General features: G+C 43.2%; 1 protein-coding gene and 1 long non-coding RNA gene across 4 annotated transcripts in view; one reads left to right on the top strand and one right to left on the bottom strand.

The window, feature by feature from the left end:
* The window catches only part of KAZN (kazrin, periplakin interacting protein), a 1,010,923-nt gene that overhangs the window by 506,351 nt on the left and 480,459 nt on the right, over positions 1-24,113 (bottom strand). The window lies entirely within an intron of this gene.
* Positions 1,051-22,489, top strand: LOC140633075 (uncharacterized). Its single transcript, XR_012030712.1, has 3 exons — positions 1,051-1,146; positions 10,468-11,291; positions 21,980-22,489. It is a non-coding gene; the product is annotated as an uncharacterized lncRNA (long non-coding RNA).

Genomic DNA, 24,113 nt, shown 5'->3' on the forward strand with positions numbered 1-24,113 from the left:
GCCATTGTTATTCAGAAATACCACCCTTGTGCACAATTCCTAAGCCTATAGTCAGCTCCTCACCCAAAGAAAGGCAGGACAGCAATTGTCAGGGGATCAATATCTTCTAGCTCAGGAGCAATCGATCTCATGCCAGAGCCTCAAGGCAGACTTCCTTCTACCTGAGACTTGGTGAGTGGGTGGGGGGTGGAGGGAGGAAGTTGAGCCTCCCCCACCCCCCTATCCCAGCCCCCAAATCAAAAGTGAAGCCGGTAAGAGAGCTGCACTTGGTAGGGGTGGGGATTACAGAAAGGGCCTTGAGGTCTCTGCATCTAATTTCCCTTTATATTTAGGCGAAGTTGGAAGAAGCAGAAGCTACCAGTTACCATCCCCAGGCCTGAAGGGGGAGGGGAGGGAGAGGCTCCTAGAATGGGGGGAGCTAGAGCTGTAGGGGAGGGGCTGCCCCACTGGAGGGGAGGCCTTATACTGAGGCTTATCATCTCTGCCAGCCCATGGCTGGGGGGGTGGTGGTTGCAGCCAGGAGAACACCTGGCCCCTCTTCCTTCCCACCTCCACCTCGTTCTCCATGGGTACCTTCCCATCTGGAAGCCGGAGGGCAGGGACCAGTTTGGCATTTTTTGTTTTATAGAATATGTTTAACAGAAAATGAGCCTGAGCCACCCAGAAAGCGCTGAGAAGAGCCAGGGCCCTGCTGCCGAGCTGGAGCTTCAGCCCGGAGGTAGCTGAGAGCCACGGAATCGCGTCACTGTCCCCAGGCAAGGGAGCAAAGGGCCTTTTCTCTCTAATGGTGCGTTTTGGTCCCTGTGCCCCTTCCACACAGGGCTCCAATGACCGGTCACAGTTGGGTCAGCCGCCCCGCAGTCCCCAGGCTCCCTGGGAGGCCGAACCCAACCCTCTAAGTGGTTCAATCCTGAACCTCGGTGGCCCTTGGCAATCTCCTTTTCCAAATAGCACATCCTCACGGGCCGAAGGGGACAAGCGGCCTGTAACAGGCAGCATTAAACTCCCTACTTATTTTCATCTGGTCTAACTGCTCTACTCGTTCACACAGGCCTCTCTAAGCTCACGTACGTTATTGTTCTGGTGACTGTATTCATCCCGAAGTTCGAAAACCTCCTGAAAAGTCACAGAAATTCAAGTTCTAAGGTAGTGAAATAGCTGATTTACTTTTGCGAAACGGTTCCCCTTTGTAAATGACTCAGTACCGTTTGCTGCTATTCACATCTCTTTAGGTTTTTTTTTTTTTTTCTCTTTAGGTTTTTTATAGCTGATTTTTTTAAAAGATTTTTTTTCTCTTCCGTAACAGAATTAGGTAAAACATTAAAAAGGAACAAACTATAAGTGCAATAAAACACCCAATCCCTTATATCTCTCATAATTGAGATTCAATTTCCTTTTCTCCTCTGTCTCTGCTTATTAGTCAGAATCCCAGAGTGAAAAAGGGTGGAGTTGGTGTTTTATTGCTATCAGACTTGGAGAGAGAATGAGGCTTATGGGGTTTTCTGTACCTCCTTTGTGCATGCTCCGTAATTGCCTAGCGTTCTTTTGGTGGATATTCAATACCAGTAGATTGAATCTTGGCAGAGTTGGAAAATAAAACACAATGTTGCATTCAAGTATATGTAATACTTGAGTCTAAGCAAAAAGAATGATAAAGATGTATTCCTCAGTTGTCAAGTCCCAAGATCAATGCAAGGAAACCGAGCCAGCAGCTGTATGGATTCGCACAAAGTTGTTTCTGCAGCTTCCTCCTACTTTCTCGGTTGGAATTCCAACCCTTTTGCTAAGCTTTTAAAATGCTGATGCTACATGTTCTGCTAGGAATAGCACGCATGTGAATGTCATGCTTTGCACTCAGGCACACGCTCATTTTCACATATGTCTCATTGCCGAAGAGATGCTTCAGCATGATTTAGAGTCTTTGCCAAGCTGTTTTAGAGACGAAAATTTCAAGGGAATAAGAAATTAGGTGTCTCTTCTTTGTCACTGTTCCTCATCTGTCATTTTAAACAAATGTATTCAGAAGTGATCAGGGACTTCTAGGACCATAATAATTAACGTCTTTCAAGAAGCTGCTCTTGTGTCCAAAGGAAACACCTTACTTTTCTCTGGCCTTTACGAAAATAAAAATATCAAGGATTATATAAACTCTCTTGCCTCCTAACACCTCATTTACTAGTCTTTGAATATCAATCTGAAGAATATATTCACATGCCTAAGCACCCCTCAACAATACATGATTTATTTCCTTCCCCCACAGAATTTTCACATTCCTTCGCGTACTTTCTGTATAGTTTCAAACATTCCTTGTTTCCATTTTGATTCTTGATAAGCAAGGAGGAAAGATTCAGAGCATTTTTCCTCATTAGATTCACAGCAGGGATTTTTTTTTTATATAGAAACTACAGCAGAGTTTGATTGTGTGTGTGAACTAGCAACCAGCAGCTCCTTTAAAGCCTAATTTATTAAACACACACACACACACACACACACACGGCAACAAGGATCTTTCTTCTTCATTCTCTTGACTCGGTGAAAAGTGAGTCTGTGAAAATAAACAGCAAGTCTTGGGAAAATCCTGTCTAATAAACTCAAAATGCTGGATCAAGTAAAACATACTTTTAGAAAAAGTCCTGGACTATTAAGAAAAGGAAAAAGAAAGGAAGATATAACATTTCACTCCAAAGAACCCACAATTCAAAGAAAAAATGTTGCTTCCATTGGCTCTGAAGACAATGATGGAGAAGGGAAAACCCTTTCCTTCAAATATTCTAATTCCCAGGTGCATTTTGCAAGCACTTGAATCAGCCTGCAAGACCTGAAGGCAATTTTATTTTCTAGAAACCCTCTTCAACCCTAATTTCCTAACCAAGTCAATGGTGGATCTCTGAGTTACACGTTCCTGGGCATCTCATTTCCTCCTGATTTCCTGAGGCTACCTCTAATAAAGAAAGAGAGATAGAGAGACCCAGAGACTCACAAGGCACCGAATATAATCACTTCTGTCAAACTAAAATTCTGACTCCTACTAATTCACTGTGACCGATCACTGGGAATTCAAGAATAAGCTGGATCTACACTGTTAATTTAAATTATTCCAATGTGCCCCATCTACCAGAAAAGAAACTAACAGGAGTTTCTTTTCTTTGCCTGGGGGTGTGGACTGAACCATCTGGCTCAAGGGGGGTGGTAGTATGCACGAGATGTGGAGTTTGATGGAAACTAGGGCCTGGAGCCCCTGCCCTGATCTGTGGTTCTAGCCTTCCTCTGCTGCTTTCCAGGTCTGATTGAGCCACAATGATTACTGTCACAGGGCTTCTTTATGGTTTTCTTTTAATCACCAAGCCTGGATAAAATTGCCTATTGATTGACCTTAAATGAAAACTACTTTAACCTGGGAACTCCATTAAAAAAATAATGCAAGAGGCCATCTCACTACCAGCTCGTGGTTAACCTGACTGCCTGGGAATTAATGATGCATACCATTTTGGGGAGACTCATAATTCCTTCCTGGTTTAAATATTTATCTGAACTCCTGAAACTCTGTTATGTCCTCCTTCTCCACTAGCCTACATTTCATTTCTTCTTTCCTTCTCAGAGAAGTGAGTTTTTGTTTTCCCTTCCTTAGAATCAGATTCACTGGTGCTCACTGAGCCCCAAATTCTAGTGGGTCTGCTGGGAGGGACATTTCCTTGTCTTGCCTGCCTTTCTACACCACCCAGCGTTGTCCCTATCAATGACCAAAAATGCAACATGCTTTCTGTAGTTTCCTTTACCACTATACCAAATACATTTCAGTATGTACTAGAAGGGGTCACCATTGGGAAGAAATTGTCCACTCCAGATTTATTTACTCCAGAAGAATCCTAGAAAAGATGCCTGCTGGAGATTTTGGCTTTGCATGGAGAACAGATTGATTCAGGATGTCAGAGGGCAAGGGGACAGAGGATCTTATCCAGTGTAGAGAGGCACGGTAAGAATCTCTAGTTCTCCACACTAGAGACAGGGCCAGACACTGTGAATACCAACCTGTCACCCGCCTTGTGTACCTGGAAGGAGATATGAAGGACACCCAAATGGACAATGAGAAGAACTAAGCGGAATTCAACATTCCATCAGTTACTGCACAGGAAGCCTGGATCAGTCGGGTCTCACTGAGAGAGACCAAAGTAAGGGAGTAAAAACCCAAACTCCATGACATAGACCATATGAAAAAAACAATACTTTGGGAAAAGAAAGAAGGCAGCATCTAATCCCCCTTCCATCTCACCTGTAGACAACATGCTTCTACTATGTGCTCTGATATCACTCCACATGTGTTCTATCCATGGTACTTGTCATATATACTAAAATTTCTTATATAATTGTTTGGTTTCCCCATTCAACTCTACCATCTGTGGGGATAGAGATTTGCTGGCCATGGGATTGCCTCCTGAAGCCTAGCTCAGTCCTAGGTACTGGAAAGGCAGTCAATAAATTTCATTGTTAATGAATGAATGAATGAATGAATGAATGAATGAATGAAATATCCATAATGCTCAGAAGAAATATATGCTTCTGAAAATGATTTACTCTAGGAACCAGAAGAAAAGTTTAGAAAAAGCCAAAAAGACATGACCTGTGAGGAAAAGGAGTAGGACATCCTAGGAGGGAAGGAGCAGAGGATGAAGAATGTCTGAGGCACAAATGTGACCCGGAGATGAGAATGGGGAAACAAGAAAGTCTTGAAAGGAAACAGAGTTGAAGTATTTGAATGAACGTTCATGTTGAGAGGGGAAAGGACAGACTTGACACTGCAAAAACCAAACCAATGACCTTGATGTGAATTTGAGCAGCTCTTCCAGAATGCAGAACAAGACAAAAATCTATAAAGAAAGAGGCTACAAGAATACAATATATAAGACACCTTCCTGGAACTGGAGAAGTTCCTGGAAACTTAGGGAACAGATGAAAATCTTCTATCATGTTTCAGGCCATTTTAATGAAAAGTGTAGCATTTCCAGACAAATTGTGGTAAAACTTATTATCATAAGGATAAGGATGAAAATCATACAAGTAGGAGTCTGAAACAAGAGGAGACAAGATGCATTGTGGGGAAGGAGGGCTACTCCCTATTTCTCTTGTCCCACCCTGCACTCTTCCTCAAGGCTGTGGAGCAAGTTACCTGAGGGGCGAGCTAGGAGATGAAGGAGGCCTGAGTAGCTGGCCCTTTCACCCTCCCCCAGTCTTTGAGATCTGCCTACCTGCCAAGGTCAGCTTCCCCACTCAAATCATTCTCCAGCACTGTCACCACTTAGGCTGTATACTGCTTTCCTCATTCATTCTTTCAGCCAATATGCATTGAGTGCCTGCTTGGTGCTAAGCTCTGTACCTTGTGCTTATTCTGTAGACAAAGTTCTTGCCCTCAAGGAGCTCACCACTAGGTAGGGAGATAGACAATAATCAAAGACAATGATAGGTGTACACACAACAGGGTCAAGCAGTGCTAAGAGCTAGGAGGCAAACAAAGCAAAGCAAAGAAAGGTATTGAGTAGGAGGGAGGGAGGGGTCCTGCCTCATGGAGAGGGTGGTCAGGGAAGACCTTAACGATGAAGCAACATTCAAAGATGCCTGAAATAGATGGGTGGTGAGCTAAGCAGGCATCTGGGGGAAGAACATCCAGGCAGAGGGAATAGTGTGCAAAGGCCCTGAGGAAGAAGCATCCTTGGCCTGTTTGAGGAAAGTTGAAGCCAGGAGGTTGGAGCTTGGGCAAAGCAAGGTAGAGAGAAGGCTTGCTGAGGTAGTGGAGGTGGGGTGTCAGTTTATGTGGGAGCTAGGGACGATGGAGGGAGCTTTGGATTTTCTTCTAGGTGTGATGAGGAGCTGTTGGAGGGGCCCTCCCTCATGACACTCTCCACCATTTGAAATTATCGTGTGCTTTTTACTTGTCATCATCTGCTCCCTCCTCTAGAATATAAGCTTTGTGACGACAACTACTCTTTACATCTCCCTTACTGTTGCTCTCCCAATCTCTAGAGTGACACCTGATATGGAGAAAGTGCTGAAAAATTATTTATTGACAGAATGAATGAATGAAATAAAAACTATAAGTAGGCAGATACTATGAAGTAGAGAAAAAGAGTAGAGGAGACACAGCTAATTTCTTGACTTAATGGTGGTGCTGCAGCATGGGGTCCCTCAAATTCCATGGGGTCTGGAAGCTCAGACTCTGAGGCCCAGCTGATCGACTCTCCTTGGGTTATCTTGTGTGCACGCCTGCATGACTAACCTGTCACGTCTGAGCAAACCTGCTGGCCCCTCTATCTGGGAGCTACTACTTTCCCACATCTGCCCACAGCAGTGCCTAATTCAATCTGAGTTGTCATGCATCCCTCTGGCAGGTTTTCTCTTCTTTCTCATCTTTATCCCAGGGACCTGATCCAGTGTTTTGCCATATAGGCAAGTGGCCAATATTTATGAAATGTCTAACTGAACTGAGATGCTGAAAATCAATGATACAGAAAGATTGAAAGTGGAGAGATAGGCAAAAGTAAACAAATACAGGCAAAAAGATTTTTTAGAAAAGCAGGGTTGGTGATATCCATTTCAGACAAAATAGAATTCAAGAAGGGAAATGCATTAGTAAACAGGACAAAGAGGGACATTTATACAGATAAAAGGTATAATCACAGCATTTATAAATAGCCAAGCACTGCCCATGTGTCGGATAACATTCGACACCCACTCCTAATTAAAAGGGGGAGAAAACCTGTTTGCGAGCTAGGAATATAAGTCCACTTAATAAGTGTGATAAATACTGTCTAGCTCAAGCCAGCAGCTACCATAGTTAATGGTGAATACAGAAGGTACTTTCATTAAAATTAGGTGAAAACCCAGTATCCCTGGTGATATCAAGAGATTCGTTGTTAATCTCTTAAGAGTTAATCAGTGTTTGATAAAGTGGATGGATTAAGTATAAAATAGAGAAACAGCAATAGCTTTGCTTATATCCACAAAAACCAGTTAGAATATCTAAAGGGGGGAAAACCCATTTTCTTAATTGCATTAACAAACCCAAGATACCCTAGAAAAAAATAGGTTAAGAAATGGGTAAGATCCCCTTTTATTCTGGATGATGAAAACTAGAAATCTTTTTAAGATACACAAAATAAGATATGAGAAATGCACATATTTATCTAGAGGAAAAAATCTATGAAGTTTGTGACAATGTCAATATTCTTCAAATAAATGAATAAATCCAGTATCTTCTCAATCATTTAAAAGGCGAACTGCAAAAGGAGAAAATTGTAACTAATGCAGGAAAAGGATAATTTTTTTCCTTATATAAAGAGCTCTCAAAGATCAAAAAAAGGGGCTTTCACTCATTAGTAGAACAAAAGGGCAGAAGATAGGAACAGACAGTTCACGAAGGAGGTCAACTTGACTGGTAATCAAAGAAATTAGCAAATCAAGTCACTGCCTTTTTATGCCAATCAAGCTGTCCAAGATGAAAAAGACAGAAGGATGGAGAGGCTGAGAAGATCTATGTCTCCCTCCTCCGTGGCCGCTGGTGGCTTAAAGTGCTACACTCTTTCTCAGAAGCAATTTGACAATAGATACCAAGGATTTAAAATGAGTTCACATCCTTTGACAAAGAAATTCCCTTCCCATGAAGTCTGTCCTAGAGAAAATAGATATGTGGGCAAAGATTTATAGACAAAGACATTTATTCCTGGGAGAGATTAATATTAAAATCACATTTTGAATAACATTTGAATTATGAGAAAGTTCTTCTGAAGTACTGTTAATTTTAAAAAGGGATTTTGAAACAGTTTATTCCATTTGATCCCAATTTATATAGGTATATAGGACAAATATAGGTGTGTAACATATATACACATAGAATATATATGGACGTATAGAATAGACAAACAGAATATGTGTGGATACACGAAATCCCAAAATACCACCAGTGATTATCTCTAGTGGGATTATGGGTAATTCTTATTTTTGTAATAGTCTTCTATATGTTTTTTACTTTGCCAAATTTTCTACAATGAATAGGAGTTACCTCAATAATAAGCAAATGCTCTTATTGGTTTAAAAAAAATATGAGAAAAAATATCAGAACCAATAATTGCCTAAAAATGTGGCTCTCAAGGTGAGCATGGGACAAAAGTTAACTCTAGTGATATGTCTGTTCCTCTCTCTCTCAGCTCAATTCAGAAAAATGTATCCCAATTTTAGACCCACTCCCAAGGCCTCACTCTTAGGAGCTCTGTTTGGAATTGGGGCCCCCTTCTTCTGTTTTGTGTATTCATAACTGACAGAGGTAGGAAAGAAAAATTTATCCTGGAAGGAAAATTAGATTGAACACTGAACATTTCATATTAAGCCTGGAAATGATGATAACTCTATGTATTATTGTTTAAATAAATCTATTAATCATTAAAAGAAAAGATCATTGCAATAAACATTTACCACAATCCTTACTGTGAAAAAGGTGTAAGGCTGAGGACAGTGAAGCAGAATCCAGAAGATACGGATCCTGTCCCAAGTGCAGAATTATCAAGTGAATATGATGGATTCCAACTTGGAAGGCCATAAAACATGGCAGACCGGGCAAAGAGAGACTGAGAAGCCAAAGGCAGATGGACAGGACTAGAGGGGCAGAAAGAAACATTTCACACCTGTCATATCACAGGACACACAGTGAGACAGAGAGGTGGAGAAGATTTTCTTGCATCCCTTCGAGGGACAGAATTTTGAGGGGTTGGAAGGAGGATGGGCATGATGAAGCGAGCAGCCAACACTGGCAGAGTGCTTACCGTGAGCAGGGGCTGTGCTGAATGCTTAGGTGTGCTGTTTCATTCAACCCTCTGACCCAGCTCATGAAGGTGGTGCTATGACGAACCCCATGTTTTCGATGGGGACACAGAGGCCCACTAGTTTGAACAATTGCTTGTGTCTCCACACACGGAGCAAGGCTTTGAGTCCAAGCAATTTCACCTCTCAGCACTTTTTCCTCTTCCGAGAAGAGCATGCGTGTGTGGGCCAGAGCTGAATTGTTCAAGGATGTGAGAAGCCAGGAATGTCACCCTTATCTTTTTCAATATCCTATCCCCCTTCCCTCTCTCCCACCCTAAACAGCCTTGAGCCTCTCCTCTAAACAAGTGACTAACGAGTAGCTATTTAAAGAGTATGTGTTGAAGATGCGCCATGTTATTAGCTTCGATATGACACTGAAGAGTCTTAGGTGTGGGCCTCTGGAGAGCCTGGAAGGGGGAGAGATTTCCTTCACGAAGGCTCTTCTTTAATTCCTGTTCTCTGTTAATTTGATAAGTGCTTCCTGAGTAGGTAATATGCTAGAACAGTGTGCCAGGTGCCAGGGATGCCCTCGCATCTCCTTAGGCAGAATCTTCTGGTCCGCACCTCTCCTCTGAGCCCACGGCCCACATGAGCTCTATATTGGAAGTGTCATGGGGATGTGTCATCCTCAACACATCCCAAACAGAATCAGGAGCTCTCTGCCAAGCCTCCTGTTCCTTCAGGGATTTCTTTCCGGGCGAAGTTGCTACCCAGATGCGCGAAGCTAGAACTGACTATCTTCCCTGCAGCATCTGATCCATTCCCAAATCTTATTCAGTCTAACCTCCAGAATAGCTACTGCTGTCACCTGCACTGCCACCAGCTCAGTCCCAGCCACCACTATGTGTCTCCTGGACAATCGCAATAGCTTGCTTGACAGTATTCCTGCCTTCATTCACTTGTCACACAGAGAGAGCCTATCACTCCCTCTCCTTAAACACCCCAGATGTTTCCTTTACATTTGGACAAAGACAAAACAAAAGTCTTTGGCTCCAGCCCCCATTTAGCCTATTCCCTTGTCTCTCCCTATTCTCCTCATTACACATTGAGTATGAAGGCAGAGAAATACGTGGGCATCTGCATTCTAGGCTGTTAACATTGGTCACCTTGAGATGTGAGGCTGGAGGTGGGTGGAGATTTCTTCAGTTATAAATAAAGATATAATTGACTTGTAACATCACATTAGTTTCAGGCGTACCATATCATGATCCAATATTTACATACATTGCACAATGATCACCATCAATAAGTCTAGTTCGCATCCATTGCCGCACAGAGTTACACATCTTTTTTTAAGGTTATCAAAAGGCATAGCATTCTGCTTATAAAATAAACAAATCCTGGGGATGTAACGTACAGCATAGTGACTATACATAGTAACGCTCTATTGTCTATTTGAAAGTTGCTGAGAGAGTAGATCTTAAAAGTCCTCGTTACAAGAAAAAAAATGTATAACTATCTCTTCTGTTGATGAGTTGTTGTGCACACAAGTTAACTGTGTAATATCAGAAAAAGGAAATTAATGACATAGGTTTCCATGGGGTCCATTACTTAGAGAATGATTGTCTATCAGTCGTATGGAAAACTTCGTTGTAATGATATTTGCCTTCTCTTTCCCAGGTCACACAATACAGAAAATAAGGTGGTGGCCTGAGCACTCATACTAAGGTTGTATCAAGAGCTTTCAACCAAGTGTAGAAGCAAATAGTAACCCTGTTGATTTAGCCCCAGCATCCTAAATTGCCATAAGAAAATTCACTACTCTAGCTGTTAGTGCTGATTTATGGAATCTCATTTAGATCATTTTTAGCCCCACCAAAAAAAAAAAAAGTTGGTCTCCCTGAATACACATGCAGCTGATGGATCCTTCCATTTCAACTTGGCCACCAGCAAAACCACACTGAATGTGAATAACTGCTTCAGATAAAATGACAGAAGCCGTAATTTATAGGAAGCTCCCCATGAATTTAGGAGAGAGGTCAAGCTGATGGCGCATCAAGTATGATATTATGCCTGGTGCTTCCCAGTGGTCAGTACGTTTGGAATCCGGCCAGGTGGTTCTGTGAACCTCACCACAAAGGAAAAAGGACAGTATTCTCCTCCCAAACCAGAAGGTATTACAGGCATGGTGTCAACTCTTATTACCTAGTTAAAAATTGATTATCAAAACGTCTATCTGCCGAGTCTATCTGACTCAACCATCTTCACTGCACATTATCTTTTATGGATCTTAAATGTACGAGCTATTAAAGCGGCCAGTTCCTCTTATAAAACAACACAGAGGGAAAGGAAGGATGTTTCCCCGAGAGCTTCTACATGAGAAACAGGCAGTGGTGGAACAGTCAGCTACAATCCTGAATTTTCATCATGGAATTTTATGTCCCATCTTTAATTTACTTTCCTGGAATCTGGAGTCGGCACCAGGATTTCAACCACAAGCCTTGGTAAGTGGGGACTGGGAGTTTCACAGCATATATCATGTTCAGAATAATTTCATCTATGACCTACCCAGTGGGTCTTTTTTTTTAAGACTTTATTTATTTATTCATGAAAGACCCACAGAGAGAAGCAGAGACGTAGGCAGAGGGAGAAGCAGGCTCCCCATGGGGAGCTTGATGTGGGACTCAATCTGAGGACCTGGGATCACACCCTGAGCTAAAGGTAGATGCCCAACCACTGAGCCACTCAGGTGCCCCTACCCAGTGGGTCTTAACTGAATTGGTGGAATGGAAGAGTGAGGAGTTCTCAAAGTTCCATCCATTAATTGGACTCAAACTATCTGAAATGGTAAGAAATCACAATTTCTTTAAAGCTATTTTTCATTTATTTTTACATGGGTATGTAATTCCCGGCACATGAAGGTCTTAGAGCAGGATGGCTGGAAAACTGTCCTCTGACGGCATATCTGGATTCCTTCAAAGTAGGCGGGACTAGAAATGTTGACAGAGATTTTAAGATGGTAAAGAGTGAAATGTGAGACTTGGTGTTTCTTTGAATGCAAAGGGTCCATAAAGGGATATGTCACGTAATACCCTCAAGGTTGCTTGTTTCATGGGTGACTCTGGCTCTCATTTCAGTGGCTTTGGTCTCTCGTCGTTTTTCTCTCTCCTATCCTGCAATCAGTGTTGGCAAATCATTTGGACTATGTGAGCAACTGATGGGCAGATGTACAATAGACGGACAATTCTATCCCTTCCAGGATTAAAACCTTTTGCGGTGTAACTTTGCACTACCTCCTCATTATGTGTGCGCGGGGTGGGGGTGGGCGGTGGGCAATCCTGTCCCATCTCTTTGAGCTAAGTCATGACATTGGTTTTGGCCAAGGGGATGGTAGCAAACAGGAGACAAGCAGAAACTTGATGCATTTCTGCATTCCCACTCACTCTTTTGCTTTTGCTGGGGAAGCGTGCCCGGGCTGGCCTGCTGGGGGAATAAGATCCGTGGAGCAAAACCGAGACAACCCAACAGAGGCCCCAGACATGAGAGCCCTGCTAAGATGGCAAGACTGCCCGGCTTCCCTGCAGCTGACTGTCGACGTGGGAGTGGGTCCTGCTGAGCCCAGCCTCAGATCAGCAGAACCAGTCAGCCAGCCCACAGAACTATGAACCAAAACAAATGTTTACCATATGCCACTGAGGCCTTGTGGTTGTTTGTTATGCAGCATCATTGGAAAGATAGTTAACCGATACAGGTTGTAAGTCATTTTCCCCTTGTATTTGTCTCGAGGAAGAAATACAAGCACAGAATATCTCCCACAGACAAGTTGTTCTTTCGTTCCTTCTTGGACTGGTTGATGTTTTATGTCAGGGAGCGCTCTCTGCTGCTCTGAGCCCCTGACTTTGGGTTGTGAGCACCCCTGTGATGTTTTTGCTTCTTTCTAAAGTGCAAGTGAGGGATCTGCTCTGGTGCACGAGAAAAGGCAGGCCCCATTCTCTATCTTCATGTGAATATTGGTGGTTTTAATATTCTTATTTTGATAGAAAATGGCCTGGAGTTTGGATGGGTTTTATTGTTGGAAGAGATATCATATTTGAGATCCTGAGGGATTCTAACAGCCGAAGTGTAAACTTGGATGGAAACAGAATCAGAATAATAATTGCTAATGTCTGTAGTGTGCATCAGTATGCCAGAAAGGAAGGCTTAGAGAAGCTCCTGGCTTCTGTTCATTCATCTAAGCCTCTGGATAAGTTTTTTTTCAAATAAGAACTAGCATTATCCCCATTTTACAAGTGAAACTAACCCAAGGATAGTTGCCCAGTTAGTGAGTAAGATCGGTCCAGCTCGTTGGATGCCAGAGCCCATGATCTTGATCACAAAATTATATTGGCTCTTATCAGGTAGGAGCACATGGGGGTCACCTGTTTAATGCTTAATCCATAAACCAAACCCACTCTTTTGCCCTCTCAGCATGCCAGTGAGGTTCCACCATGGGCTGGCTAAGGATTCTCGTGAATCTTTGCCACCAGGACTATCCAGACCCCTCCAACCACCCTTGCCCCAAGATCCCTCCCTAACTCCTTCCCTTCTAATGAGGATATTTACCTGCATTAATCAGATGCCTAGCATGAAACAAGCTCTCAAGTTTCTATTTAGCACGTACAACCTCTCAGAAGGTATTATTACCATGTCTATTTTACAGATGAGCAAATAGGGTAGAAGAGAAAGCAAGTACCTGGTCAGCTCATAAGAGTAGAGCAGTGTCCAATCTTTTAGGATACTAAACTCTACATTTTTTTTTTTTTTAGGTGAGGGAGACACAGAGATTGAGGGAGAGAGAGAATCTTAAGTGGGGGCCATGCCCAGCATGGAGCTGGATGTACATGGGGCTGGATCTCATGACCCTGAGATCATGACCTGAGCAGAAATCAAGAGTTGGACACTTAACCAACTGAGCCACCCAGGCGCTTCCTAAACATCCACATTCTTAACCAAAGTTCTATCTACTGTTTCTATATGGAGACTTCTGACTTTGTTTTTGTTCTGGGTATCTATAAGAAATATAGCTCTGCCTTTCCATACCTGAACATATTTGGGTCTTGGTCCCCTGTTGTGGTAGGAATTTCACCTTGGTCTCCTTTCTACCTGGTCTTTGGCCACCCATCCATCCAGGTCACTGTTGCATCCTCTCTGAGCCATCAAGCATTGCATCAGGCCTGTTCGCTCAGGGCTTCATTTGTGCCACTTTTAGGGAAGTGTTATGCTGTCCCTGGTCACCCTGGGCTGGAGAAAACCATGAGGGTGTCTTGAGGCCATCTGTCTGGACAGTCCATGCAGATATGTACTTTGTTCCTGCACCACTGGGCTTGCAGAGCTCTTGACTGACCTGCAGAACTCAAGTCCTCTACAGCTCTACCTGGATATGGGAGTTCCAGAACATTCCCATAGAGGCAGGGCCCAGGGCTCCTTCATAGGCATCCTCCAGCACCTCCTCTCCTCCATCACACTTTTAAGCACACCCCTTACCTAACATCTTCTCTCATCATAGTTTCTAGTTGTCCTATGCACATATTATCTATTTTTCCAAGATGGTTGGATTTTTTTTTTTTTTGCCTAAAATAATTAAGTACTACAATAGATGCTTAGTAATTTCAAAATATGCAGTGCTCTGATATTTGAGGCATTGGGCAAAATTAATTTGCAAGTCTTACTCTTGTCATCTAAAAACTTGAGATCAAAAACACATTCCTTAGGGAGCAACTATGACTGCTCCCACTGCCTTCAAAAGTTCAGTGGTAGAATTTGAAACCTGTCCTCTTACTTAGACTAAGTTCTCGTATTTCTTAGAATTTTCCAGAAAATTGGCACTAGCACTGTACCATGGTGTAAATAATTTTAACAACAACAACAACAACAACACTAATAATAATAGCTAGTCTTATTGGGGGCTCAGGATGTGCCTTAAAAGTGTTTTCATCTCCTCAATCATTTCACTCTCACAGAATTTTATGAGGAGGGTGCTTTTATCACCCCCACTTTGCCGATGTGGAAACTAAGTGGGCAGGCACATCGCTCAAGATGACAGAGGATGTAGGAGGCATAGGTAGGATTTGAACTTCGGTGGTTGGACGCTGCAGCCGTCCATCTTAAATATTTGAGGTTGATCTACTCATTACACACTTAACTGGGTTAAAAGGGAAGGAAAGGAAAGGAAAGGAAAGGAAAGGAAAGGAAAGGAAAGGAAAGGAAAGGAAAGGAAAGGAAGGGAAAAGGGAAAGGGAAAGGGAAAGGGAAAGGGAAAGGAAAGAGAAAGGAAAAAGGGAAGAAATGAAAGGCTACGTGTAGGGAACACAAGACAGGAAATATATGATGGAAAGGCAATGACTGAGTGTACGTTCATTTATCCCACATTATTCGTCAGTGTAAGTACCTTCTCCGCTCCCCCCACGCCCTTGTACATGCGTGCAACCTCTATGTACAGTCCTCACACTGTTTTCATGACACCACCCTGCCACTGTGTTCCTATGTATCTATCTCCCTTGCGAGAGTGTATGTGAACCGAGGGCAGAGATGGCTCCCCTTTGAGCCAGGGGCTCAGTAAATGTTTGCTATGGGCTGTGGCCCCCTGTGCACAGTACAGGGAATGGTCTTCTTTCCAGATTATAGGAGACAGCTTCAGTTGGCTGCCCTTGCCCCCAGGGTTGATACCTGTCTGTAAGCACAGAGGAGGAGAGGATGATGCCCTCTGTGACACTTGAGGACAGGCTGTATTGATAGTCTCATCCTGATTCAGCTGTCTCTGTCCTTCTGTATGACTTTCCAGCACTGGTCACACAGATGTCTCAAGGCACGTCAGGTATTTTTTATCTCATTTTCTTATGTTGTGTCTAAAGCGGTAACTCAGCTCTTTGGCTGTCCAACAAATGTTTGTTGAATTGAATTTACTATCAGAGCTGTCACCTTCTTGATGGACACCTGGAAAAATGGTTGATGCGTCCTTAAACAATTGTGAACAGATGGTCCAGACTATTTGGATTGGGATCTAGTGAGATAGCAAACCAAGATGCCTTGCATAATGTGGGTTCTGCTTCTCCCTAAAGACTCTGTCCTTTTAAGTTGCCAGGGCCACTTTCTGTTCACTAAGTCTACACGGAAGCTTTTGTGCATGATTCCAACAAGCCAGCTGTTCAGCAATGCCTCTTGTGTTCTCCCTGGGAATTTGGGAAGCCAAGAGGGAGTGGACCATTTATGTCAGTATGCCCAGTGATCTCACTGTCTAAGTAGTAGGGGAGGGGAAGCTCCTCAACTGGCAATAATTATTTTTTAAAATGTGTAGGAGCAATGATAGGAATATGGACAGGGTGATAACTCTGCCTGGAATCATCAGCTCCTGTTTCCCATAAGCAGCAACCTTGACAATATTCTTTTGTATTGACTGGCTTTTCCTTCTTTCTGGATTCATTTCCCTGCTTATCCACTCCTTTTTTCTAGGATGTCCTTCCAATTAACCATCCAAGCCCTTGCCTCTCAGGCTCTGGTTTCAAGAGAACCAAAACTGAGACACATTCTGACCATAGTTGAGTCTGGATGTGGTTGAAATTGGCAGGGAGACCAGCTAGGTGGCTAGGGTACCACCAGTTCTGTGAGACATTATGAAGACCTGAGTTAGAATATTCACTGTAGAGCATGAGGTAAGCATAGAGGCTAGTGACACATGGGAAGCAAAATGGGAAAGAGGTACCTATAGATTAGGTGAGGAAGAATCTATGGGTTGGGAAGGAAGAGTAAGAATAAAGTAAAATGCTAAAGAAGAGAAAGGTTATTTTAGTTTCAGACATCTTGGGTTTGAGGCATATATAGGAAGAGGTTGTCCCACAGGGAAAGACAAAAATAGTGACCGTTTTGATTTTTCATTCATCCCATCCCCTTGAGCACTTGAATTGCCATCTGTCCAACCATCCATCCATCCATCCATCCACCCATACATACATACGTATGTACGTACATACATCCATTCATCCTCTGTATGTTGGGTGCTTTGTATGTACTAGGAAATGTTCCCAGCCCTGGGGATGGCCATGGTCCAGATTCTCTAGAAAACAAAGCTTGAGGCAAAGATTAAAATGCTTATGTTTCATTCGGGAGGCGCAAACTCAGGGCAGCAAGAACGGCAGCAAGGAAGTGAGACGAGTAAGAACGTGAGTGATGTGTTATTGTGCTGACTTTCACTTAAGGATGAGCCACGGAAAGATAGAGACGAGGCTAGTTGCTCAGCAGATTCATCCACTTGGCAACGGACTTCTCTGAATGGCATGCAAGAAGAAACCATGCCTCAAAGCAGTTTCTGGGAGCAAGAAAGGAGAGATTCTCTCTCTGATGATTCCTCCTATCCCATTTGGTTCCTGTTTCCCATTGGTCACAGTTTGCCCCATGGAGAGTCAACTCTACTGGATGTCCTGCCCTTCAGCTGGACTGTCCCTCTGATGGTTGCTCAGGAAGTCAGATCCCACTTGCCCTGCACGGTGTGCTCTTTCACATCAGGAAGTGGCAGGGACTCTGGGGCACGAGCCTCATTAGTCTGAGGCAGAAGGCCAACCCACGTGGGCTCAACGGGGCTTAGTAGGGCACGGCGGACGCTGTATGGGAACCAAATGGCTGGAGGCTCCAAGGGAATCAGAAAATATGCCAAGATTTTGTCTGATACGGGGTAGAGCCGAAACAAGACAAGACTTTGGCCCGATGAAAAGTAAACTAAGAGACACAGAGAGAAAAAAAGTGAGATACCTTAGTTAGCCCTTTTCAGGCTGGTGACCTTTGCGTCGAAACGTGAATGACGAAGAAGAGATGGCCACATGCCAGCCAGTCTTTCGAAAGAACATTCCAGGCAGAGGGATCAGGAGGTGTAACAGCCTTGAGGTACAAAGAAGTTTGGTACAGTTGAAGAACAAAGCGGAGCGCCGTAGCTACAGAAAAGCAAACTAGGGTGAGTGGAAGGACGTAGGCGGGAATTGGGTCATGGAGAGTGGAGCAAAGCATTGGAAACCCCATTGCCAGGGCAATCATCACATATCCACACATGCCTATCAGTCTTCCACCCAAAACGGGGGTGATGGGGCTTTAGATAGGAATCAGGTGGGCGGGGATGGCCGCATTCAAGAGGGAAGCCATGATTTTGAAGAGCTTTTAAGCAAACTTAACGCATAATGTCAGAATTGCACTGATACAGTAACTGTTACTTGATAGGAAATCGTCATTATCAATAATTATAACTATATCAAGAAAAGTAATTACTAGTACAAGTTTGGGAAGCTCCTGGCTGTGGACTGCTCATTCTCCATTATTTGCTTTCTGATAGTAATTTCATGATGCTACAGAGCACTGGGTGGGGAAAACATATTTAATCTAATAAAGGTTGCCCTCGCATCTCTCCTGCTCTGTGACATGCCATTTACTGAATCATCCATTATTGCCCAAAGAACAAAGATGAGCTTCACTAAGCAACGGATGATAAAGTTCACTTGGAAATTGGGGAAGAAATTGCAGAACTATTTGAGGCCAAGGGCACCATCATGCACAAAAATCAATAGCTGTCAGGCAACGAGGAGGGAGGGGAATGAATAAACACAGTAAATAATGCTGAGAGATGACTCGGTGCCAAGCAGCCAATCCAGGAGGAGGCTCGGAGTGTGGCAGAGAGCTCCAGGGCTGGAATCAGACCAGCCTGAGTGTGAATCTCTGCTCCACTTGGGCACGTCTGGTATCCTGTGAAAGCCTCAGTTGGCTCCTCTGCACAATGGGAAGAGAAACAGGACCCGCCTCCTGGGTTGCTGGGAGCCCCACACGAGGGAGTGAATACGAAGCTGTTTAATGCTCAAGCCGCAGCAGCATCACCGCCCCTGCCCTCCCCCTCCTCTCTCTCCTTCAGTTCAAGGCTTATCAAGGCAACACAAAAGATGGGATAGTGCAGTGAGGAACCTTCCAAAACCTACTTTCTTAGACTGGGAAGAGAGGAATAATAATAATAAAATCCCACAAAATTAGTTAGTGTAAAAAAAAAGATGCCTATTGGGTTTTCGTTTGCCTCACATCATTGACAGTGAAATGAGCTTCTTCCAAGTTATGTTCAAACTAAAAAAAAAAAGTTTAATTATTCACACATATTCACAAGATCCCTCCCAATATTAAAAAAAACCATCAAAGGGAATTCAGGATTGTGAATTAAAAAAAACTGAAATACTGAATAGTTTATAACACTTCCCACACTGCATCATCTCTTCCTTTCATTAAAAAAAAAAACTTTAAACATTTGATATAAATGTTTTTGTTTGTGCTGGGTTTTGGTGCAGTCGGAGAGAGTCTTAACAGTTTGAAACTAAGTGATAATAAGGGTGATGAAAAGACACTTGAATAAGTTACAAATTGATATGGAAGATACTGGAGGTAAATAACAGCAACTACTGTGTTCTGGCTCTGGTATAATGAGTCAGGAGGCATTATCCCTTTTATTCCTCATGTCATTTTGATAATGCACATATTACTGTCCTGTTTTTCAGATAAAGAAAGTGAGGCTTACAGGTGAGCTATTTCTTTAAGGTTGCTCTGCTCATGAGGGTGTCAGCTGTAAGATTCTTTGTTTTTTTTTTTTTTTTTTAAAGATTCTATTTATTCATGAGAGACACACGGAGAGAGGCAGAGACAGGGAGAGGGAGAAGCAGGCTCCATGCAGGGAGTGCGATGTGGGACTCGATTCTAGGACCCCAGGATCACACCCTGGGCCAAAGGCAGATGCTCAACTGCTGAGCCACCCAGGCGTCCCCAGCTATAAGATTCAAAAGGATATTGATCTGGGTCCAGAGTCTGGGCTTTTAATCAGTATGTTCTACTTCCTTGTCCATCTATCATCCACCCACCCATCCTTCGACCCATCCATCCAACCATCATCTACCATTCATTTTCCATCTATCGTTTATCTGTCTGTCCATCACCCACCCATCCAATATCCATCCACTAACTATCCATCAATGAATCCGTTTGTCCATCCTTTCAGTCACTCATGCTTTTTTTTCATTCCTTCCACTAATTAATTAAGCAATTTATGTTGGTGATGCCTCACACCAACTTCTTAAATCTGTCCCATTTTCTTTCCATTGCCAATGCTAAAACCTAGACCAACCCACCGTCTTCTCTTGCCTGGACAACTGCAGTGGCCTCTTATCTGGTCTCCATGTTTCCACGCTTCCTTCTCTACAGTTCATTTGATCATCACTGCTACCAGAGTGATCTTCCTGGGGAGGCATATTGCTCCCCTAACTGAGGTTCCCCAGTGTATTATCAATGCATTACCAGCCCGCTCTGGCTGTCCCTCTGACACCTCTCTCATTGGCTGCTTTCTGGCTCAGGCCATTCTAGACATGCTGGTCAACTATCTATTCCTCAAACAAGCCAAGGTTGTCCCTGCCTTAGGAACTTTACAATTGCTGCCGCGCCCTGAATGTTCTCCCCTTAAGGGACTCCCTCCTTCTCATTATATAGAACTCAGCTTACAGATATGCTTTTTCTAATCAATTCATTGAAAAAAGAACCCACTCTGTTTGGCATCCCCAAGTGGTCTTCGATATATTGCTGTCCTTTTTTTTCCCTCAACATATATATCCCTATAATAAATTATATTGTTTGGTTGTCTAATCCTCCTCTCTTTAACTTCCTCAGATATACAAATGTACTAGAGGGCAGGAGCCATGTGCAAACTAACACATAACTCAATTCATACATGCTTATTGCTTAACCTACTATGTTCCTGGCCCTGTTGTCCTTGCTGGGATATAATGAAGAACAAGGCATACATGGCCCCTGCTCTTGGAGAGGCTACATCACAGCAAAGAGAGACACAGAGGGGAAACTAGCATAATTGCAGAGAGTGGCAACTGTTGTAAATAAACACAGTGACATAATAAAGCTGCGAAGACAGAGCGAGACGGTGTGGCTCTAGATCACCTGATCGGTGGAAGTCCCTCTGAGGTGGTGGCATTTGAGCTAAGATGGAGAAAGAAGAGAAGTCAGCCTCTCAAGGAACCAGACTGTCCTACGCAGTGTGAATAACACAGGCCAAGGCACGGAGGTAGACTCAGACCAAGTATATTAAAGGAACGGAAATGAGACCATTGTGACTGGTGTGGCATAGTAGCAGTAGGGCGGTGGCAAGGGGCAGCCATACAGAATGAAATTAGAGGTGGTTGCAGCTTCCATAAGGATGAGGGGTTCTTACGATAGGTTTTCCAGATTTGGCAAATAAAACTACATGATGGCCCCACTTAAATTTGATGCTACGCGTTGAATTTCAGACCAACAACAGGTAGCTTTTTAGTAGAGGTTTGTACCAAATGTTGCTTGTACTAAAAAGTGTTTGCTGCTAATCTGACATTTTAATTTACCTGGACATCCTGTATTTCATCTGGCATCCCTGTTTTAAGACAACACCCCAAATCAGATCAATGTGTGACAATGTTCTAGAATCCCAGATCCGATCATGGAGGAGAATCCAGAGAAGAAATTGGAACAGGCAATTAGTTGAATTATCACTCATTTCCATCTACTTGGGGAAAAGAAAAAAAGACATGAGAAAATTGAAATGTGCATTTATCTCCGGAACATATTAAATAATGATTATTCCAGGCGATTTACTCTCATAATTATGTTAAAACTGAGAGGCCATATGCTTCCCTTAAGGGAGGGACCATATCTAATTGACTTTATATCCCTTCCACAGCATGCAGCACAGTACCTTGCACATATTAGGTCCTTAGTAAATAAGTGTTAATTCATTAAGAAGGAAAGCCAGTTTAGGATTTCCCTTGCTCTGTTCCTATCTCATGGAGAGACATAGATCTCAGGGATTCAAACTGTGATCCCTGAACTTTTCCTACTCTTCCCACTAAATTATGAAGAAGAAAAAAAGAAGCTTCCTTGTTGTCGGCCTAAGTGATACTTGTCAAGATTCAGTTCTCTTCTACTTCCAAGGGTGTGTACGATCATGCTTTTTCCCCTCCAACAAGATGGTGTTGCCTCATGACTGGTTTTGGTTGATGAAACATAAACAGAAATGCCAAAAAAAAAAAAAAAAACACCCCACCCAGAAACGCCTTGTGGTACTTGTGGGCCAAAGCATTTAATTCTCACCGTCTTTTCTCTGTTGCAGCACGTTGGTGTCATAGGAGGTGGAATCTCATCCGCTTGGGCCCCAGAGAAGCTCTGATGACCAGAGACTCCTCCATCCTGCCCTGAAGATGTAGCATGAACAAGAATTGAAACTTCATTGTTTTAAGCACTGAGCTTTGAGCTTTGAGGGTTGTTTATTACCACAACGAACTGATGGATAGAACCCTAGAGCTTCTGAGAGTCTGTAACACTGTGATATTCCAAATAGGTCTTTAGACCTAAGTTGGGCAATCTCAGAGCCAAGGAACAGAACCATTGTAGCTTTTCTGAACATTTGCCCACAAGCAGAATGCCCTGAGTTTTTCCTTTAGTTCACTCTTCTTACTTTAGGATCAACTCTAAGATACAGCCCACGGGATAGGAGGAGTGAAACTTTTCCCTCATAGAGTTGAATATAAATGAGCCTGGAAACACCTTGAGGGCAGGAGCTGGTCAACTTTATCCCCAATGATCCTCCTCTTGCACATCCCTGGGTACCTAGTAGTCTGGACAATGGACACATTACTTAGGTCATGTAGCTCATCTGCTCAAAATCCTCTAACGGCTTTTTCATCTCGCTCAGAGCAAAAGCCACAGTGTGTATAATATCTTATTAGGCCTTGTAGGTGATGTAGCTCCTGACTTTCAGATGAGATTATACATACAAGATATTGCTTTATTGGCTTTTATTGCATAGGACATGCATTTAAGGATATGTAATTTTACCCTTTATACCTGAATTTATGTTACTTGTTCTATTATCTTTTCACATAAACGTTTGAAATGCTTTAATATTATAATTATAGAAGCAAATCCCAACTCATATGTGGAATGTAAGAAATGGTAAAAGGGACTATAACGGAAAGGAGGGAAACTGAGTGGGGAAAAAATTAGAGAGGAAGACAAACCATGAGAGACTCCTAACTCTGGGAAACAAACAAAGGGTTGCAGAAGGGGAGGTGGGTGGGGGATGGGGTAACTGGGTGACGGGCATTGAGGAGGGCACATGATGAGATGAGCCCTGGGTGTTATACCATATGTTGGCAAATTTAATTTAAATGTTTTTTAAAAGAAGCAGATGCCAAATTAAGAATTATAGCCAGCTGTATGAGTCAACTATTATGGCATAGCAAGATATCCCAAAATTTAGTGGCTTAAAACAAAGCAAAAAATATTGTCTCATAGGTCCTATAGGTCAGGAGTTTGGGAGAAGCCTAGTTGGGTAGCTCTGATGCCAAGTCTGTTATGAGTTTACAGCTTTGATGTTGGCTAGGACTGTAGTCGTCTAAAGTCTAGACTGGACTTGGAGAATACACTATTCAAGATGGTGCTCTTCCATGACTGTTGGCGGAAAGCCTCAATACCTCACAACACAGCCCTCTCCATAGGGTTGCCTGAGTGTCCTCACAACATAGCGACTGGCTCCCCACAGAACAAATAATCCAAGAGAAAGAAGGGAAGCCACGATATCTTTTATGACGTAGTCTCAGAAGTCACTCCGTACTATTCCTGCAGTGTTTTATTGGTGATGCAAGTCATCCCCATTCACTGTGGGGCCACCAAAGACATAAACAACAGGAGGTGGAGGTCGTTGGGAGCCATCTCAGGGAATGACTGCATTTATATCGCTGGTGGTGGTACTGATAGGCTGGAGGAGCACAAGGGAACTTTTGAAAATAGCTCCCCATATTTTCCAAATTCACCTATTCCTTCCTTTGCTTGCGAACAAAGGAAACTCTGGTTAACATGCAAGGTGCTCACAAATGAAGAATTTCCAAGGGAAAAAATTCTCCTTTCAGTATAGAGCTGCAACTTTTTGGCTACTGTGGGTCTTTTCCCTAAAGACACAAACCTACGTTCAGGCCAACATTCTCTCCCAAGAAAGTTGCTCCCTATAATTGGCAGAAATGTTTTGTCAAATGGTGGATGTGACGTGCCCTCTCTCTGGGTTTGTAGGCATAATGGCTGACTCTCCTTCTTTCCATCTTCTTCCCGGGCTCCAGCCCATTTCCGTGGCCGCACCCTTTTCTCCCTTTCCAGGACCTGGTTGCCGTCCCCGAGCACGGTTTGCAAGGGGACCACAGACATGCCTCTTTGGAGGAGGCTGTTTGTGCTTAATCTGTCTACTTGACATA

Source organism: Canis lupus, chromosome 5 (genome assembly GCF_048164855.1).
Source record: "Canis lupus baileyi chromosome 5, mCanLup2.hap1, whole genome shotgun sequence".
In the NCBI taxonomy this organism is placed as follows: domain Eukaryota; kingdom Metazoa; phylum Chordata; class Mammalia; order Carnivora; family Canidae; genus Canis; species Canis lupus.